The following is a 20,234-nucleotide window of genomic DNA, read 5'->3' on the forward strand; positions in this document are numbered from 1 at the left end:
GACAATGATGTTCAAATATGTTGATTATTTGGGACTTTTTGAACCCCACCGTGACTTAAATCAGTGAAGACCTAATGCCATTTTAATTTTTGGTTCAAACAGAAAAGTGCAGGTAAAAATATTCAGTGCTTGGTGGTGTTACTGTGAGCTCTGTGTTCAGTGGTCTGTGTCAGAGTCTCTTCCTCTTCAGCAGCTGCAGTCAGTTCCTGCTCTAACAGCTCAGTGTGTCTGCAGTCTGACTGAAGGAGGTTTTTGTACTACTATAAATCACTATGTGAACACATCAGCACTGTTTATGTAGTGGTAACTCTTACAGTAATAAACTGCAGCATCTTCATCCTTCACTCCACTGATGGTCAAAGTGAAGTCAGTGCTGCTTCCACTGCCACTGTTCCTGAATGAAGGTTTTTCACATATTTTATCAGGAGCTTTGGAGCCTGTCCAGGTTTTTGCTGATACCAGAACATACCCTCATTACCACTATCCCACCTGCGAACTGCAGGGCTGGTTGTACATTTCAGAGTGACTGTGGATCCAGGAGTAAATGTCACTACAGGAGGCTGAGTCACCGTCACCTGACCGCTGCATCCTGCAGACAAAAACAAGTCATTCATTTATCAGCAGAAAGAAATGAGAGAAAAGGCAGCACGTCATGTTTGAAATGTTGCTGAGTGAATGAACCTGTAAAACAGCAGCAGAGCAGCGTCCAGATGAGGATGGTGATGAAGGTCATGGTGGTTGTGCTTTCTGCTGTGTTGACAGATCTGAGTCCTGCAGTGTTGAACTCACAGGACTATAAACCTTCTCAGTTCTCTGGAGGATCAGCTGATGATGCAAAGTCTTCTCTCTATGGAAATGATTTCTCTGCTCTCAACACAATCAAGACAATGTTGGACACAAAATTTGGAAAGACATTATGGATTTAAACTCTAATATAACAGAATGAAATATATTAGATGACACATTTATAATCAGCATTTGGATTTAAAGGATTTACTGTGGTTTGTATGGTTTATTTTTTTCTCTTTCTTTTTTTAAAGTAGTTGTTTAATTTCTTTCATTAATACTGCATTTTTTTGTTTCAGCTCATAGTTCAAAGAGCATAAATTGAAAAAATACATTGTATTTTTTTAGAATGTCTTTTGCATGATTTCCGTTCATTTAACTATAAATTAATCTAAACGTAACATCAATAATTAACATAAACTCATCTCTCTATTTCTAAATTTACAATACTTTTTTAAAAATGTATTTCAAATAAAATACCATTTAGCTACATGAGCCTAATTGTTATATTGAATAACTTTGCAAACTTTGAGTTTTTATTGTGGCTAAAGTTCATTTTCAGTGTAAAGATGTTTGTTCAGACAGCAGGAGGTTTTTGTACGACCACTTAATGAGTTTTTATCACTGTGGTGGACTTTCGGTGGAGGAACCAAACTCATCATTTACTGTAAGTACCAATAATTTCTCTTTTGTAAATACAAATGTCTTTTAAATGCACTGATTAAGAACTTGATCGTGCTTGATTGGATGTGAATTATTTTATATTATAATTTGTAGCTCAATTCTTCAGTTTGCAGTTTACAGTAAAGACACATGGTGTTCATGTAGTTCTGTAGTTTATGAGTTTAAATTACCTGAAACAAAAAATAATAAAGAAAAAAAAATTCAAGAGAAAGTAAAAGCAATCCTTCAAATATTTTATTTGTACTGTGTATAAATATTACTTTACAAAACCTGTTTATACAATTTGTTGGTTTAGGAAATTCATGAACTTTTACCTGAAAGATTTTACTCTTTAAAATCTCCCGTGTTTAAATGTAAAATATCATTTAGTTGAATTTAAAAAAAAAAAAAAAAAAAAGAAAAAGTGGTTTATATTTAGAATTATTATGACTGTAGTTTGAGTTTTACGCTTCGTTACTTTGAGAAGGAAGTGAAACAAACAGATGAGATTTTATCTCCACAGACATTTTCCATTTAAAACATTTACAAGTGACACATTTTAAGTTATTTGTTCTAACATAAATATTATTTACATTGTTTATATCAGTTTTATTATCAATTTGAATCAAATGAATCGAAAACTTAACATCTTAATGGAAGTTATACATATACGTTTTCTCTACAACACCTCCATGTCCTCTAATCTTCCTCCTCCTCTCCTCTGTGTGATCACATCATGATTCAGAGTTCGTCCACGGTGGTGTCCACCTTTGTCATGTATCATAGTGTCTCATGTCCAGCTGTCTGTCCTACACTGGAAGTTAACCTGCTCCTTGTGTTTCTATTCTCCCCTCCAGCGGGCCCCATGGTCAGACCCTCAGTCTCTTTGCTGCCCCCCTCCTCTGAGCAGCTCTCTGAGGGTTCGGCCACGCTGGCCTGCCTGCTGACCGGCTACTCTCCTCAGGGAGCCGTGGTGAGCTGGGAGGTGGACGGTACAGAGGTGACAGACGGGGTCCTGACCAGCTCAGAAGAGGAGAAGAGTGGACGCTACAGCAGCAGCAGCACCCTGGGTCTGAGCCAGGAGCGCTGGATGAAAGGGGAGCTGTTCTCCTGCAAGGTCCTCCATCATGACCACAGACAGACCCAGTCCCTCCACAGGAACCAGTGTGAGGTCTAGAGGAGCTGACTGAAGCCCAGGACAGCAGCTGTGTGTGGGGGGGACAGGAGGAACACATCTGCTGCTCTGATCAATATGAGTTTCAATGTTTGTAGAAGAAACTGAAGCTTTGTGTGAGACAGAACAACATTGCTGTAAAGTGGAGATAACAACATGTTACGGAGTAAAATGTGCATCTCAGCAGCTGGATGTGAGTGTGTTTGTTGTCTGTCATGATGATATTGTTGTGTTTGCTAATAAAGCTTGTTGTGAAACATATTACTGAATGTTTTGTATTTCATGTGTTCAGAATCATTTCTCTCATTTCAAGCACATATTTGGTGGACATAAAAAATCTGCAAGTGATTCATTAAACAGCAACATTTTCTTAACAAGTAACAAAGCTGACATTATGCTGCAATAAAACATTTCTAAATAAAATTGTACTTTTTATATTTTAATCTTCTTGTTCATTTTAATCATGACTATACCACTCTGTCCACAAAATAATATAAAATTGATCCAATATGATCATTTCAGATATGTCATTATTAATATTAAAAATTAGTTTTACATGTAAAAATGTTTTACATTATTTTAATCCATTTCTCCAACAGCCAATAAGACATTTACAAACATTTTTCATAGTGAAAACATCCTTTATATACTTTTATTGTCTTTGTCATGTTTGTTTGTGAATGTTTTTTGTAGTTTCAACAAACCGATTCTTCATGTTTGGCTTTTTAATACTGGTCAATACATAATCATAAATAAACTGCTGAACAATTGTTTCTGTAAGCAGACTCATAACATCCCTGATCTACAGAAACACAGGATTCAGACATGAGAATTAAATCAAAAGCTACATGTAATAACGTGGAAGATCCATTCAGCTTTATTTAGATTGACTGCGTGTCTGCTTGATGACTGATGTGTTGTGTTTACTGGACCAGCTATCTTCATCACAGTTTCTTCATCAGCACTCTGCACCTGCAGCTTTCAGTCTGACTGAAGGAGGTTTTTGTACGACTCTAAATCACTGTGTGAACACTCCACCACCATGATAGCCCAGACAGTAATAATCTCCAGCATCTTCAGCCAGAACACCACTGATGGTTAAAGAGTACTGAGAACCAGAACTACCGCCTCTGAATCTAGATGGAGTTCCTGAGAACAAGGTTGAAACTCTGTATATCAGAAGTTTGGGAGGCTGTCCAGGTTTCTGAAGGTACCAACTGAGATCAGCACCAATATTTGAACTTCCTGTGGCGCTGATGGTCACAGTCCCTCCAACACTAACAGACTTGGATTTATCAGCCTGAGTCAGAAAATTGCTGGCAGACGACTCTGAAATGAGAAAAAGAACACTAAGCTGGTAAAACACAGTCTGAGACCAAATAAGATCAATAATTATTTTAACAATCATAGAAATAAAACAAAAGAGATAAAATAGTGAAAGAAAACTTCTCACTCTGACTCAGAAAACCCAACAAAACAGCTAAAGTTATTGAAAACATCATCCTGATGCAGTTTTCAGTGTGTGAGCATGAAAACACTTCAGACTCTCTGACAGATGAACTTAAACTGTGAGGAGCAGAGAAGCGTAAAATCATGCAAAACACTTTCATCAAGGCAAACACACCTGTTGTAGGGAAACTAAAAAATTTCGTCATTTGAGACAATGGTGAGAGTCTCACAAGAGATGTGTTGCAATAAAGCTGAAGAAATGATGAGATGGTCGTGTTTTTTCATTTCATGGTATTGTTTCAGCGATGTGATGCAAACCTACAACAATGTTTTTATCAAAATGCATCTTTTTTTTTTTCGTATTTAAATTTTCCTTGACAGTAAAGTCCAAATGGAGAGATGATGGACAACATTGGGCCAGTTTGGACTCAAACGTTGTTCTGTTGATTCTGCAGACCATGTTGTTGCCCCTCCATTCCTGAATAAGTTCTTCAGCATTTTACAGAAATATAATTTCACTTTTTTCACAGATAAATAAATGCTTAATACAATAAATGTAGAATTTGCATGTAAATGTGGAAATTTAATATTTTTATAGTCATGAAATTATAATAGTTTAACAGATTTTAAGATTTTTTTTTTAAAAGCTGACATTAGCATGGCACAACTTTGATCATTCTTTGATCATTTCATCATGAATGAAAACCTTTTAAAAACTAAAAGAAAATAATTTTATGCACGATTCCTTGTTGTGAACCTGTTGCATTTTCTGCTGTGGAGTAACGCAGCTATAACATATTGTAGTGGAGCACTTTGGTTTGAAACATCATCATCTGTTGAAGATCATTTTGGCAAATTGAGATTTATCAAGAGAATAAATATTTATTTTCTTTTTAATAAATTGTTTGTATTTTACTGTGAATTTTTTTTTTCGTTTTCATGGAGCTTGCTGTTGACGAATTATGTCAAAACTGAACATCCAGTAAAATTGACTTGATTTGAACAAATTTGTTTTCAGTCATTTCCTTGTCATCTTCCTCCATGTGTTAGATAACATACCACTTGTACACAGGTGTCAAGAACTTTATACAGGGTGTCACTTTTGATCCAGTCAGAATGAAAATACAGCATGTAAATACCTCAGGTTAACTGATTGATCTCAATTTGGATGAATTTACAGTCAGATCAGGTGGGGTGGTGTAAACCTTTCTACAATGTGATCAACAGGAATAAAGAACCGCATAATCACTCATTCTGATCATTTCTGTGGTGAATGTTCTTTCCAATCTGATCTCACAGAAATATGTGAAACAACTACTAAAATAAGTGTTGAAACCCTTTGGTGATTTCAGCTATTTTTGTGATATCTGGTTGGAAATACTCAGGCAAAGGCATCTCAGTAGTTAAAGCTTTAAAAGGGCTTTAAAAGGGCCAACCCAGCATTAGTTGGGATGCTGATCTACATAATTTTATGGACCAGTCAGAAAAACAAATCGGTCCACCAGGAAAATGCCTGGTATTCCTGATGACCAGTGCATCTTATAAACAGCCGTGTAGCAGAAAGACATAGCATGTTGATGCGGGGCTTTAAGTCTTTTTTGAAACCTTAAGATTAAGTTTATCATCTTTTTATGAGTTTATCTGTTTTTTTTTAATAATGTAAGAAATTTTTTAGACTAACAGGTGTATTTAGTTTCATTTAAAGGACATAAAAGTTGGAGGGGTAGGTGGGGAGGAAAGATTTAAAATAAGGAGGCATTTGTCCTCGCTTGTCCCCCTGTAGATCAGCCCATGAGAAAAACACAGACAAGGATGGCAGCACAGAGTCAAAGCAACTGTTTTGGCAGCCGACTCCAAACTTTTTGTCAGTGTTACTGTACGTGTACAATTTGAGCAACATTATTGTTTTTGTGTGTCTCATGTCAAATATCAGCAAAGTAAAATCTGCAAAGGAAAACATTGACAAGTTAAATGTTTGGAGCCGCAACACTAAAAGAACTGAATTAATTTTTAGTTTGAGTGACAGTTTCATGTAGTTATGTTAGAAGTCTAAAAGGCAGATGCAGCAACGTATTGATGAAGTAGTCCAGAAAGTGGAGCATTTTTAATCTTTTCTAAAACCTGCTTCTTGTTTTCACCTCATTTACAGGTTCATGGAGTTTCCTGCTGACTAACTGTGTCAAAACTCATCAGCTGCTTACAGATTTAATTTGTCTTTAAATATTGTGGTTTTAAAGACATATCAGTGTCATTTTCATCCAAATGTGAGAGAAAATAGTGAAACAACACAAACTGATGAAACAAAGAACTCATCAAACTTCATTTCAGACTTTCAGCATCTCCTTTGGAAAAACCTGCTGATTTTTTATCAACACAATTTAAAAGATTATCATGATATGTTATGAGACAGAGAAAAGTCTAATTTACTTTTATGTCAATAAAAAAAACCATGTTAAATGTTTATTTTAATATTTTTCTTCAATTGTTTGAAGATAATTCCGCTTGTATTTCAGTTTTTTATGATGCTGAAATGATGCTGGATGTGAGAAATTGTCAATGTTTGTTTTGATAAGAAATACAAACCAAATCCTTTCTTGGTTTGTCATTGTTATTATCACTGGAATTTAGTATTATATTTGTTTATTGAGCAAGTGAAATGAACACTGAAATGAAATGTTCAACAACGTGTCTGCACTTTAGTTTTAAAGGTTAAATAATTAAAATCTGTAAATACCTTCCTCAAGCTGGTATACATTTGGGACAAAGTGTTTCTGACAGGATTGCGAAAAATTTGTACTTATTCAGTGCTTGGTGGTGTTACTGTGAGCTCTGTGTTCAGTGGTCTGTGTCAGAGTCTCTTCCTCTTCAGCAGCTGCAGTCAGTTCCTGCTGTAACAGCTCAGTGTGTCTGCAGTCTGACTGAAGGAGGTTTTTGTACCACTACAAATCACTGTGTGAACACTGGGCCACTGTGAAAACTCTTACAGTAATAAACTGCAGCATCTTCATCCTTCACTCCACTGATGGTCAAAGTGAAGTCAGTGCTGCTTCCACTGCCACTAAACCGAGATTCTGTTCCTGAATGAAGGTTTTTCACATATTTTATCAGGAGCTTTGGAGCCTGTCCAGGTTTCTGCTGATACCAGAACATACCCTCATTACCATCACTCCACCTGTAAACAGCAGGACTGGTTGTACATTTCAGAGTGACTGTGGATCCAGGAGTAAATGTCACTACAGGAGGCTGAGTCACCGTCACCTGACCGCTGCATCCTGCAGACAAAAACAAGTCATTCATTTATCAGCAGAAAGAAATGAGAGAAAAGGCAGCACGTCATGTTTGAAATGTTGCTGAGTGAATGAACCTGTAAAACAGCAGCAGAGCAGCGTCCAGATGAGGATGGTGATGAAGGTCATGGTGGTTGTGCTTTCTGCTGTGTTGACTGACAGATCTGAGTCCTGCAGTGTTGAACTCACAGGACTATAAACCTTCTCAGTTCTCTGGAGGATCAGCTGATGATGCAAAGTCTTCTCTCTATGGAAATGATTTCTCTGCTCTCAACACAATCAAGACAATGTTGGACACAAAATCATAATTAAAAATGTTTGGATTTAAAGCATTTAAGATGTTCATGGTGAAGGAAGGACATGAATAAAATTACAACTGAAAAACTTCAGGACTTTAAGGTTTGCAGTGGTGGGTATGTGTATATTTAATTTCCATTTTTGTTGTATTTAATTGGTGTCATCTACTGTTCCAAAATTATTTATACAATTTTAATAGTAAAATATTGAAATCCTATATTTATATTTACATATATTTACATGTAAACAACAGATATTTTACATAAAAATATAGTACAGAAAAAAAACATCAGATTCTTTCTTTAAAAATGAGCAAAATAAAATAAAATTAATCACTTTAAATGAACAAAAACTTTCAGTTTTCAATGTGGAATTGAACTCAGTTGGAAATTGTCCAATTTAAACTTGAATAAAGTTCATTTTCAGTGGAAAGATGTTTGTTCAGACAGCAGGGGGTTTTTGTACGACCACTTAATGAGTTTGTATCACTGTGGTACACTTTTGGTGGAGGAACCAAACTCATCGTTGACTGTAAGTACCACAAATATTTTCTTTCTTTCAAAAAGTCGTGAATTCAATTTTTATGATATGGATTTATTACAACCAAATTAATTGGTTATCAGTTTATTGAGTTTATTGAAAGATTTTTCTTGTTATAGAACAAAGCTGATGTCTCAGTCTGAAAAGAAGTTTTGCAGAGATTCATATAGTTTCAGGGAAGGAGACACGTGTGTTGTAGAATTAGGAAAACATATTTTGATTATTATTGTTAAGACAGTTTTCTTTAAACTTTCATTTTCCTATTTTAAATTCAGCTTAGAGACAATAAGTTCAAATTAATCTGTCAATTTACCTTCTGACATCAACGCTTTTAATTGTTTTTAGTTTTTCTCATCAAAATTCATTTTTATTTCTGTTTAAAATGTCTCTAAAATTCTGTTTAAAGGTGGAGTATGTAAGATTTTCAATATTTTCAAAATAAATTAACTAATAAAATAATTACAATCACAATTAGATAGTTTTTTAAACATGTAGGTTCCAGTTTGTCCATATTTGATGTGTTATTAAATTACAAGTTTAATGACAAATGACAAAAAGCACTTTTTGTTTACTGGTAGGCAAACATTTAAGAAGTGTCTTTGTCATTAATTAAACTTGTTATTTAATAAGACACATCAAATATGGACAGACTGGAACCTACATGTTTAAAAAAAAAAATCTAATTATGATTGTAGTTATTTTTTTAGTTAATTTATTTTGAAAATATTGAAAATCTTACATACTCCACCTTTAAGAAAAACATGATTTTATCAGTAAATGCCGTTGGGCGTTGTGTTCATGCTTCATTTGTTTTACATGAAGTTTAAAGGAAGTGAAAGAGACAGAAGACAAACTCTGAGCTGTGTTCACATGAGTGTTTCAGCTCTGTCAGTTTCAACATCAGAAAATCATCACAGGACCGACGGAGACACATATGAAGATCAATAATCATTATTAATCGTTATTTTCGAACCTTTTTAATCTGCTTTCATCATCATTTCTGTGTCTTTCTTCCTCTTCTCTCCTCCAGTGGGTGTGATGCGGCCCACCCTGACCGTCCTCCCTCCATCCAAAGAGGAGGAGAAGCAGAGCAGTGTCACACTGGTGTGTCTGTCCACTGGGGGTTTCCCCTCCACTTGGAGTCTGGGCTGGAAGGTGGGGGGCAGCACCAGGTCTTCGGGGGTGTCACAGAGCCTGGAGGTCCAGGGGAGTGATGGCCTCTACAGCTGGAGCAGCACCCTGAGCCTCCCTGCAGACCAGTGGAGGAGTGTGGGCTCAGTGAGCTGTGAGGCCAGTCAGACTGGACAGAGTCCTGTCATTCAAACCCTGCAGCCTGACCGCTGCTCAGAGTAGAGCTTCAGCAGCACTTCCTGTCTGGAAGCTGCTGCTTTCATCAAGATCTGGATGAAGATTCATATCATTTTGCTGTGATATTTGATCAAATTGGAGGCTTTTGTTCAGCATTTTTATGTTTTTCTATGGTCTCATCATCGTCATCTTGTGCTTTTCACTTATTAATGTATGAATGTAATGAAATAAACAGCAGCTTTAAATAAATCTCTGACTTTGTTTTCAATTTCATTGAAATTAACTTGGTCATGACCGCAATATATTTTCCCCAAAAATATGAGGGAGAAATATAGTATGAGTAGTATGACATGACATATTTTTGTATTTGGTCATTATATATGTGTATTGCATGAAAAGAAAATTGAAATTGTTCCTACTTTGTTGTAAATTATGGTTTATAAAAAAAAAAAAATCTTTTATATCAGACATTTTGGTTCCTTCAGGTTTCTGAAGGAACTAACTGAGATCATTATCTACATCTGAGTTTCCTGTGGTGTTGAAGTTCAGACCAAACAACAATAACAGACATGGATTTATCAGCTTGATAAATCAAGCTGATAAATCAGGTGATTTTGGTAAATTGTCATTTGAAGGAGAATCGCAAATCGCAAAACATTATGATCCTCCTTCAGACAAAAGCAAGAAATAGTTTCAAAATTACAAAAATTCTTTATAAGCCTATAAAACTCTTCTCAGTCTGACTCAGAAATCCTGACTACATGATGGCGAATAAAAACATCATCTTGTAGTTTTATATCAAGAATCAGAAAACAGTTCAGACTCTTTAACAGAGGGACTTAATCTCTGAGGAGCAGTGAAGCATAAATTCATGCAAAGTCCTTTTAACAAAGCCAACGTGCACCTGCTTTAGTGAAACAGAAAAGTGAAAGAAAACGGTTCATACAGGAGAATTGCAGCTCAGTTTCAAAACGTTTGTCCAAAATGTGCTGGAGGCAAAAGAGGTAAAAACTGAGACATTGTAAGTTAATATCAGTTGTTTTTTAGTTACATAAACTGATTAATCTGTAACTGTGTTCAGTTGAACATGTTTATTTATTAATTTTATTTTTTACCATAAGCAGCATTTTTTTGTATCTAAACCTCAGCATATATATGTTGTTTTTATTTTATCTCTTCATAATTAAACCTGAATAGAAAAATAAATAATTGATATGTTTCAGTTCAATACTATCTCAGTCTGGAGCCACTTTAGAGCCCTTGGTGAGAATTCTGGTTTGCATCCCTCCACACACTCCCTTCTCCCCCAATGTACACACAATATCTCAATTATAGATAAAAGCCATCGGAAAGTCATCTTTTACAGTTTAACTAATTATTACACACAACAAGAAACACACACACAGAAAAAAATCACATCAAATTCCATAAATATTATTGAAATAATTTATTAATTAATTCTGAAACTTTTTGTATACTTATGTGGATTTCTTTTAGAAATATGTGACAACACTGCATTCAATTGAAAATTGGGAACCATGTGCAAAGTTTGAAACAGATTGCTTCCTGGTTGTTTGAAAATATTATAAAAGTTTGGCTCAAATGGCATCATAGTAAAATGAGACTTTCATTTAATCCATATGCGAACAAACAGATAAAATCATTCAAGATGAATAAGACAGGATGTGTTGCGTGTGTGTCTTAGGTGGAAATTTGTAGATTGTTAATATTTAATAGAATTTAATGTGTCTGGATTTGGCCTTTGTGACATTAGATACACGACTATTGCTGTAAAATGGAAAAAAAATCTGCATGTTGCAGCTATTTGTTGATTGATTTCCAGCTGCATTCAAACACACTTGTAGGTCATCATCATAATCAAATTTATTTGTTTGATTTCTACGGGAAATAAAATGAACATTGTACAAATAAAATATTTTTGACTGACTAATATTTACTTTAATTAGAAACAAAGTTTAACTAACATTAAATAATAACAATATAATAATAAAATAAATGAGTAACAACAACAATGACATCTATTGGTCAAACTTAAAGCACCAATCAAAAGTTTGGACACAGTTTCCCATTGAATGTGTCCAGACTTTTGACTGGTAGCGCACATTTTTAAGTGCGTGATAGGCTGTCAGAGAAGGATCATTTCCAGCAGCTGCGAGATGTTTCTGCAAACATTTTCTCAGTGAATCTAAGAAGATGTAGAACAGATTTACCTGCAAGTTACAGGCTGTTACCAGTGATGTAGTGGTCCCTCAAGAAATGGGTAGACTCTCAACAGTTTGCCCTTAAAAAAAAACAAAAAAAAAACATATAAACATCTTTATTATGTCTCTGGACAGTCGAAAATTGGAGCTGCTGGCTAAATGCACCAGTGTGGCATTGATAACATGAGCTGAGATGCTGATTTACGTTCATTGGGATGTTTTCATTCATTCATTCATTAACCTAACCGCTTAATCCGATCAAGCGTCGCGGGGATGCTGGGGCCTATCCCAGCAGTCTTTGGGCGAAAGGCAGGGTACGCCCTGAACAGGTCTCCAGTCCATCGCAGGGCTCATGGGAATGTTTGTAACCTTAAAAACATCACAGGGGCTTTAGAAGTCAGTGTACTTAATGCAAACTGAAAAATAAGTAGGTATACTCTGTATACCTGCCAATACCCTGGACTACAATACTGCCAGTAACTGCATAGTAGAAACAAAACATGTAGCTGCACCAGACAGACTGACCTTTGTGTCAGTATTTTACACCTTTCCTATTGATTAATCAGGACATATTTAATATCAGTGGAATGCTGATAAACTCAGGTTTGTGGGGATCCCCCTGTCATCACTCTTTCTGAAGGACCGAAGGCAACAGACCAAAATAATTGTTAAAATGTTAACACCAAATGATCTCCCATCATTTAACATATGGTTAGAATTATTCAGATGAAACTGAGGAAAAACATTTCTATTTTAATGCCATCATGAACTTTCAATAAGGCAGGTTGCTTGCATGTTATAAGATCAGAGTAGAAAAAGTTAAGAGTGATGCAACAGGATTAAAAAAGTTCAATGGCATCATTTATAACACCACATTTGTTGAAACCCATTTTCAGTAATTACTGATATTTTTCAAGCATATTCAGGCAGGATAGAGTGAGATCAAAATGATACAATCTGATTGCATTTTCCAAAACAACCAAATATTCAATAGAATTTTCTTTTCTAACTTTAACCTATTTCAAATGAACTAATCTATAAGTTTAGTTGTATGGATGAATCACATTTGATGAAAGACAGAAACACTAATCGCTACTGTAAATGTGGACAGAATGAATACTGGCAGGAGACACAATATAAATCTAATCCATTATTGTTGTTTATTTGCATATATTCATGGGTCTCCTACTAACAAAACTATCAACACTGCAGTTATGGTCAGATAATCATTTTGATTCATTATAAACGCCTTGTTTTTTCAGATATTATCCTGTTACACATAAGCAAAAACTGATCAAACTTCAATTTAAAGGCTGAATGTCTGATGTTACCAAGCAGATGAATTTCTCTCTATGGTTTCTCTCTACTTTCCAATGCTGTCATTAAACTTGTGGTTCATCTTTTAAGATTTTAAGGTTCTTTTGCTAGTTTATAAATGTCTTAACGGTTTTGGGCCTTCTTATCTTTCTGAACTACTTTTACTTTATAAGCCCTCGCGGACCCTGAGGTCCTCTGGCGCTGGTTTTCTAGTTATTCCGAAAGTCAGGACTCGTACCCATGGGGAGGCATCTTTTCAATATTATGGCCCCCGTCTCTGGAACAGTCTGCCGGAGGACCTGAGGGCAGCAGAGAACATTAATGTTTTTAAGAACAGGCTCAAAACTCACCTTTTTAACTTAGCTTTTAATTAGGGATTTTTTTTTTTTTTAATCTGCTTTTATAATCTTTATTGTATTGTTTTTAATTGAAATATTTCTTGTTTTTATTATTACTACTATTTTATTTTATTTTATTTTTCTTTTAATGTATTTTATCAATTTTAGGATATTTTCCAGTGTTTCCTCAGAGGGAGCTCTCTGCACTGGGTGTCATAATGGCCATGGCTGCAGTGGCACCTTTCATGCTTTGGTCTGTAACGGTGCCCCTGGTACTGTTGTCTGATTGACTCCTGGTGCAGATTGCTCCTGCGATGGTGTTCCTTACCAGGCTCATCTGTGCTCAGCAATAAATAACTAAGTAGGTGCATGCATCATGTTTAAGAGTACTGTTGAAATTGATGTTGTGTGGGTGTGTGTATGGGTGTGTATGCGTCTGAATGTGAGAAGGGAGGGGCTGATGGATTTTCTTTGTTGTGTTTACTTTTTTTTTTTTTTTATCATGTAAAGCACTTTGTGTTGCATTTTATTGTAGGAAAAGTGCTTTATAAATAAAGTTTGATTTGATTTGATTTGATTTGATTTGATTTTGATTTGTTAATGAAAATTTTTGCTTTTCATCCTCAGAGTGAAAACTATCAGTGTGTTCTTCTGTTTGTTTGTTTGATCTTTTCTCATTGTTTTGTTTTCATAGTATAATGTCATTGTTGGGGGAAAATATTACCAATGAAAATTAAATCTTTTTTTAATTAATTCAACTTATTGTAGTTCACATATGACTTTAGCTGAAGTGTTTATCAAGTAGCAATATTAAGATATCTTCTTTTCTGCAGGTCCAGATGGTGTCAATCCCAGAGTTCTAAAGACCTGCTCAAAACAACTATGTCTGATTCTCCAGCACCTTTTCAACACCAGTCTGAGACTAAATAGAGTCCCAGTGCTGTGGAAAACCTATTGCCTCGTTCCAGTGCCTAAAAAAACACAACCAGCTAAACCAAGTGACTACAGACCAGTTGCCCTGACATCTCACATCATGAAAGTCCTGGAGAGACTCTTACTGGCTCACCTCAACAAGCAAGTAAACACCTTTCAGGACCCATTACAGTTTGCATATCGTAATGGACTTGGGGTTGAAGATGCCATCATATACCTGCTCCAGAGAGAACACTCATCTGGACCATTCAGGCAGCACTCTGAGGGTCATGTTCTTTGATTTCTCAAGTGCTTTTAATACCATTCAGCCTGATTTATTATGTGAGAAGCTCCATAAATTCCAGGTGGACATCTCCACAACCACCAGGATCTATGACTACCTCACAAACAGACCACAGTTTGTGAGACTGAAAGGTTGTGTGTCTGAGATGGAGGTCAGCAGCACTGGTGCACCACAAGGAACTGTACTCTGGCCATTCCTCTTCACACTGTACACCTCAGACTTCCAGTACAACTCTGAGTCCTGTCATCTGCAGAAATACTCTGATGACTCTGCAGTTGTGGGGTGTATCAGGGATGGACAAGAAGCAGAGTACAGAGAACTGGTCAGTCAGTTTGTTAAATGGTGCGGTGACAATCATCTTATATTAAATACCAGCAAAACAAAAGAGATGATTGTTGACTTCAGGAGGAACAAGAATAAACAAAGCACTGTTTCCATCCTGGGAGAGGAGGTGGAGGTGGTGGAGGAATACAAGTATCTTGGAGTTCAGCTGGACAACAAACTGGACTGGAAATGCAACACTGACTACATCTACAAGAAAGGTCAGAGCAGACTGTACTTCTTAAGGAAGTTGAGATCTTTTAACGTCTGCACCAAGATGTTGCATATCTTCTATAAGTCTGTTGTGGAGAGTGCAGTCAGCTTTGTAGCCATCTGCTGGGGTAGTAGCATCTTAACCAGAGACTTGAAGAGAATCAACAAACTGATCAAGAAAGCTGGTTCTGTGCTTGGAGTAACTCTGGAGCCGCTGGAGCTGATTGTCCAAAGAAGAATGCTGCACAAGCTGATGAAGATGATGGAGGATTCTTCACACCCTCTTCAACACAGTGATGAAACAACAAAGTGTGTTCAGTGAGAGGCTTCTTCAGGTCCGATGCAAGACTGAAAGATACAGAAAATCATTCCTGCCAGCAGCCATCAGCCTCCAGAACAAGACCTCCTCAAATTAACTATTATTATATACTACAATATTGAATTTCCCTTTGGGGATTAATGAAGTATTTTCATTTAATTTCTGGTGTTTTTATAACCTCCGCTATTACTTCAATTAGTGAATACCTTAATCTGTTTTAACTTTTGGTTTAAATAGACCCAAAAATGTTTAAAAGTGCTTGTGAAAATATTCAGTGCTTGGTGGTGTTACTGTGAGCTCTGTGTTCAGTGGTCTGTGTCAGAGTCTCTTCCTCTTCAGCAGCTGCAGTCAGTTCCTGCTGTAACAGCTCAGTGTGTCTGCAGTCTGACTGAAGGAGGTTTTTGTACCACTACAAATCACTGTGTGAACGGCCATGTTTCTCCAACTTTATGTAAACTCTGACAGTAAAACTGCAGCATCTTCAGCCTTCACTCCACTGATGGTCAAAGTGAAGTCAGAGCTGCTTCCACTGCCACTAAACCGGGATGGTGTATCGGTGTGCCTTATGTTCACATGTCTTATCAGGAGCTTTGGAGTCTGTCCAGATTTCTGCTGATACCAGAACATGCACTGGCCTACATTATTACAGTTTGAATACACAGCAGGACTGGTTGTACATTTCAGAGTGACTGTGGATCCAAGAGTAAATGTCACTACAGGAGGCTGAGTCACCGTCACCTGACCGCTGCATCCTGCAGACAAAAACAAGTCATTCATTTATCAGCAGAAAGAAATGAGAGAAAAGGCAGCACGTCATGTTTGAAATGTTGCTGAGTGAATGAACCTGTAAAACAGCAGCAGAGCAGCGTCCAGATGAGGATGGTGATGAAGGTCATGGTGGTTGTGCTTTCTGCCATGTTGACTGACAGATCTGAGTCCTGCAGTGTTGAACTCACAGGACTATAAACCTTCTCAGTTCTCTGGAGGATCAGCTGATGATGCAAAGTCTTCTCTCTATGGAAATGATTTCTCTGCTCTCAACACAATCAAGACAATGTTGGACACAAAATCATGAAAACGGTTTGGTTTTAAAACATTTAGGATCTTCATGGAAAAGAAACACATGTATAAAATTACAGCTAAATTACATCAGTAAATGGATTAAAAAGGTTTTCTTTGGTGGGTATGTGTATTTTTATATTCCCTTTATGTAGTATTTTATTAGTTTCATGTACTGTTGCAAACTTATTGATGTAATAGATATAATTTGAAAAGAAAAATGGTAAAAAAAAAAAATCAATTTACATTTAGTTTTTTTTACAGTCAGAAAACAAATATTTTGCATATAATAGCATTACAGAGAAAACTTTGCTTCTTTCCCTTAAATTTAATCAAATAAAATAAAATTAATCAGTTTAAATTAACAAAAACTTTAAGTTTTAAATGTGCAATTGAACTAAAATAGAAACAGTTAAATTTTATCTGGGATATAGTTCATTTTCAGTGGAAAGATGTTCCTTCGTAGATCAGGAGGTTTTTGTACGACCACTTAATGGGTTTGTATCACTGTGGTGGACTTTTGGTGGCGGAACCAAACTCATCGTTGACTGTAAGTACCACAAATATTTTCTTTCTTTCAAAAAGTTGTGAATAAATTTTTCAATGAATTTATTGAAACCAAATTTATTGGTTATCAGTTTATTGAGTTTATTGTAAGTTTTTCTTGTTATAGACCAAAGCTGAGTCTGAAAAGAAGTTTTGCAGAGATCAATATTCTTTCAGGGAAGGAGACATGTGTGTTGTAGGATCAGGAAAACATGTTTTGATTATTATTGTTCAGACAATTTTCTTTAAACTTTCATTTTCTTATTTTGAATTCAGCTTAGAGACAATGAGTTAAAAAAATCTGTCAACTTTACCTTCTGACATCGATGCTTTTAATTGTTTTTAGTTTTTCTCATCAAAATTCATTTTTATTTCTGTTTAAAATGTCTCTAAAATTCTGTTTAAAGGTGAAGTATGTAAGATTTTCAATATTTTCAAAATAAATTAACTAATAACATAACTACAATCATAATTAGATAGTTTTTTTAAACATGTAAGTTCCAGTCTGTCCATATTTGATGTGTTATTAAATTACAAGTTTAATTAATGACAAATGACAAAAAATGCTTTTGTTTACTGGTAGGCAAACATTTAAGAAGTGTCTTTGTCATTAATTAAACTTGTTATTTAATAAGACACATCAAATATGGACAGACTGGAACCTACATGTTTTATAAAAACTATCTAATTATGATTGTAGTTATTTTTTTAGTTAATTTATTTTGAAAATATTGAAAATCTTACATACTCCACCTTTAAGAAAAACATGATTTTATCAGTAAATGCCGTTGGGCGTTGTGTTCATGCTTCATTTGTTTTACATGAAGTTTAAAGGAAGTGAAAGAGACAGAAGACAAACTCTGAGCTGTGTTCACATGAGTGTTTCAGCTCTGTCAGTTTCAACATCAGAAAATCATCACAGGACCGACGGAGACACATATGAAGATCAATAATCATTATTAATCGTTATTTTAGAACCTTTTTAATCTGCTTTCATCATCATTTCTGTGTCTTTCTTCCTCTTCTCTCCTCCAGTGGGTGTGATGCGGCCCACCCTGACCGTCCTCCCTCCATCCAAAGAGGAGGAGAAGCAGAGCAGTGTCACACTGGTGTGTCTGTCCACTGGGGGTTTCCCCTCCACTTGGAGTCTGGGCTGGAAGGTGGGGGGCAGCACCAGGTCTTCGGGGGTGTCACAGAGCCTGGAGGTCCAGGGGAGTGATGGCCTCTACAGCTGGAGCAGCACCCTGAGCCTCCCTGCAGACCAGTGGAGGAGTGTGGGCTCAGTGAGCTGTGAGGCCAGTCAGACTGGACAGAGTCCTGTCATTCAAACCCTGCAGCCTGACCGCTGCTCAGAGTAGAGCTTCAGCAGCACTTCCTGTCTGGAAGCTGCTGCTTTCATCAAGATCTGGATGAAGATTCACATCATTTTGCTGTGATATATGATCAAATTGGAGGCTTTTGTTCAGCATTTTTATGTTTTTCTATGGTCTCATCATCGTCATCTTGTGCTTTTTACCTTTTAATGTATTAACGTAATGAAATAAACAGCAGCTTTAAATAAATCTCTGACTTTGTATTTAATTCAATTATAATTTAAATTGAATAAATTGAAGTGGTTATGTACAGCAATATATTTACCTCAGAGGGAAACATGTTTTAGCAAATATGCTAATTTCCACCTGCAGTCACAGGACTATACATTATTTATATCATCTATATGAAACACCACAAATTTACCACATTTTCACAGAAAAAATTATGAAGTAGAAATTACTATCTATAGTATGATATTCCTTGTTTTGCATTTGGTCAGTAAATATGTGTATAGAATGAAGAAATTTGAATTGTTACTACTTTGTTGTAAATTATTGGTTATAAAAAAGAAGACTTTTTTATAAGACATTTTGGTTCCTTCAAGTTTTGTAAGGAACTAACTGAGATCAATATCTACATCTGAGTTTCCTGTGGTGCTGAGGTTTGGTCTAAACAACACGAACAGACATGGATTTATTAGTCTGAGTCAGAAAACTCTTCAAAAACAGGTGCTATTGGTAAATTGTCATTTGAGGGAAACTGCACAAAACATGATATAAACATATAAAACTCTTCTCAGTCTGACTCAGGAACCCCGACTACCATCACATCTAAAACAAACATCATCTTGTAGTTTTTATTTTTTTAAAAAAACTCAGAAAACAGTTCATGCTCTTCAACACAGAAACTTACACTCTGAGGAGCAGTGAAGCATAAATTCATGCAAAATCCTTTAACAAGACCAACGTGCACCTGCTTTAGTGAAACAGAAAAGTCATAGAAAATGGTTCATTCAGGAGAAATGCAGCTCAGTTTGTAAGAAAACATTTGTCCAAAACGTGCTGGAGACACAAGAGGCAAAAACTGAGACATTATGAGTTTTTATACCATCTGTTGTTTATTATTTATATAAATTGGTCCAAATCTGTAACTCTGTTCAGTTAGACATATTTCTTTCTTTTTATCTTTGACCAGAAGAATTTATTTTATTTTTCATCCAAACCTGAGAATACATTTTTCCATTTAACATAAACTTAATGAAATCTAAAAGTGTAAAATCAATAATTGATCTGAGTCTGAGCCAGGAGCGCTGGATGAAAGGGGAGCTGTTCTCCTGCAAGGTCCTCCATCATGACCACAGACAGACCCAGTCCCTCCACAGGAACCAGTGTGAGGTCTAGAGGAGCTGACTGAAGCCCAGGACAGCAGCTGTGTGTGGGGGGGACAGGAGGAACACATCTGCTGCTCTGATCAATATGAGTTTTAATGTTTGTAGAAGAAACTGAAGCTTTGTGTGAGACAGAACAACATTGCTGTAAAGTGGAGATAACAACATGTTACAGAGTAAAATGTGCATCTCAGCAGCTAGATGTGAGTGTGTTTGTTGTCTGTCATGATGATGGTTGACGTGTTTGCTAATCAAGCTTATTCTGAATAATATGGAGTGTTTGATTCTTTCTGTCATTTTCAGAAAAGAAACTTATTGTTTCAAAGACATTTTAGACATTTAAAATGTAAAAAGCAACATTTTCTACATTTACCTCACATTAAAATAAATAAGAATATTTCTATTTCACATTAGACTATGCAATAGTCTCCTGAGTTTTTAAGGTATTTGTTTGTGTGTTGTACAAAAGTCAGTGTGA

General features: G+C 35.9%; 3 gene segments (V, D, J or C); all 3 read left to right on the top strand.

The window, feature by feature from the left end:
* The first annotated feature begins 1,426 nt into the window (after positions 1–1,426).
* LOC306772922 (Ig lambda-2 chain C region-like) lies at positions 1,427–2,722 on the top strand. The segment is given in 2 exons: positions 1,427–1,453; positions 2,307–2,722.
* Positions 2,723–9,234: 6,512 nt separating this feature from the next.
* Positions 9,235–9,549, top strand: LOC306772221 (Ig kappa-b4 chain C region-like). The segment is given in 1 exon: positions 9,235–9,549.
* An 8,549-nt stretch (positions 9,550–18,098) lies between these two features.
* On the top strand, positions 18,099–18,413 carry LOC306772222 (Ig kappa-b4 chain C region-like). The segment is given in 1 exon: positions 18,099–18,413.
* The last annotated feature ends 1,821 nt before the right edge of the window (positions 18,414–20,234 follow it).

Source organism: Telmatherina bonti, assembly GCF_933228915.1.
Source record: "Telmatherina bonti genome assembly, chromosome: 22".
Lineage (NCBI taxonomy): Eukaryota > Metazoa > Chordata > Actinopteri > Atheriniformes > Telmatherinidae > Telmatherina > Telmatherina bonti.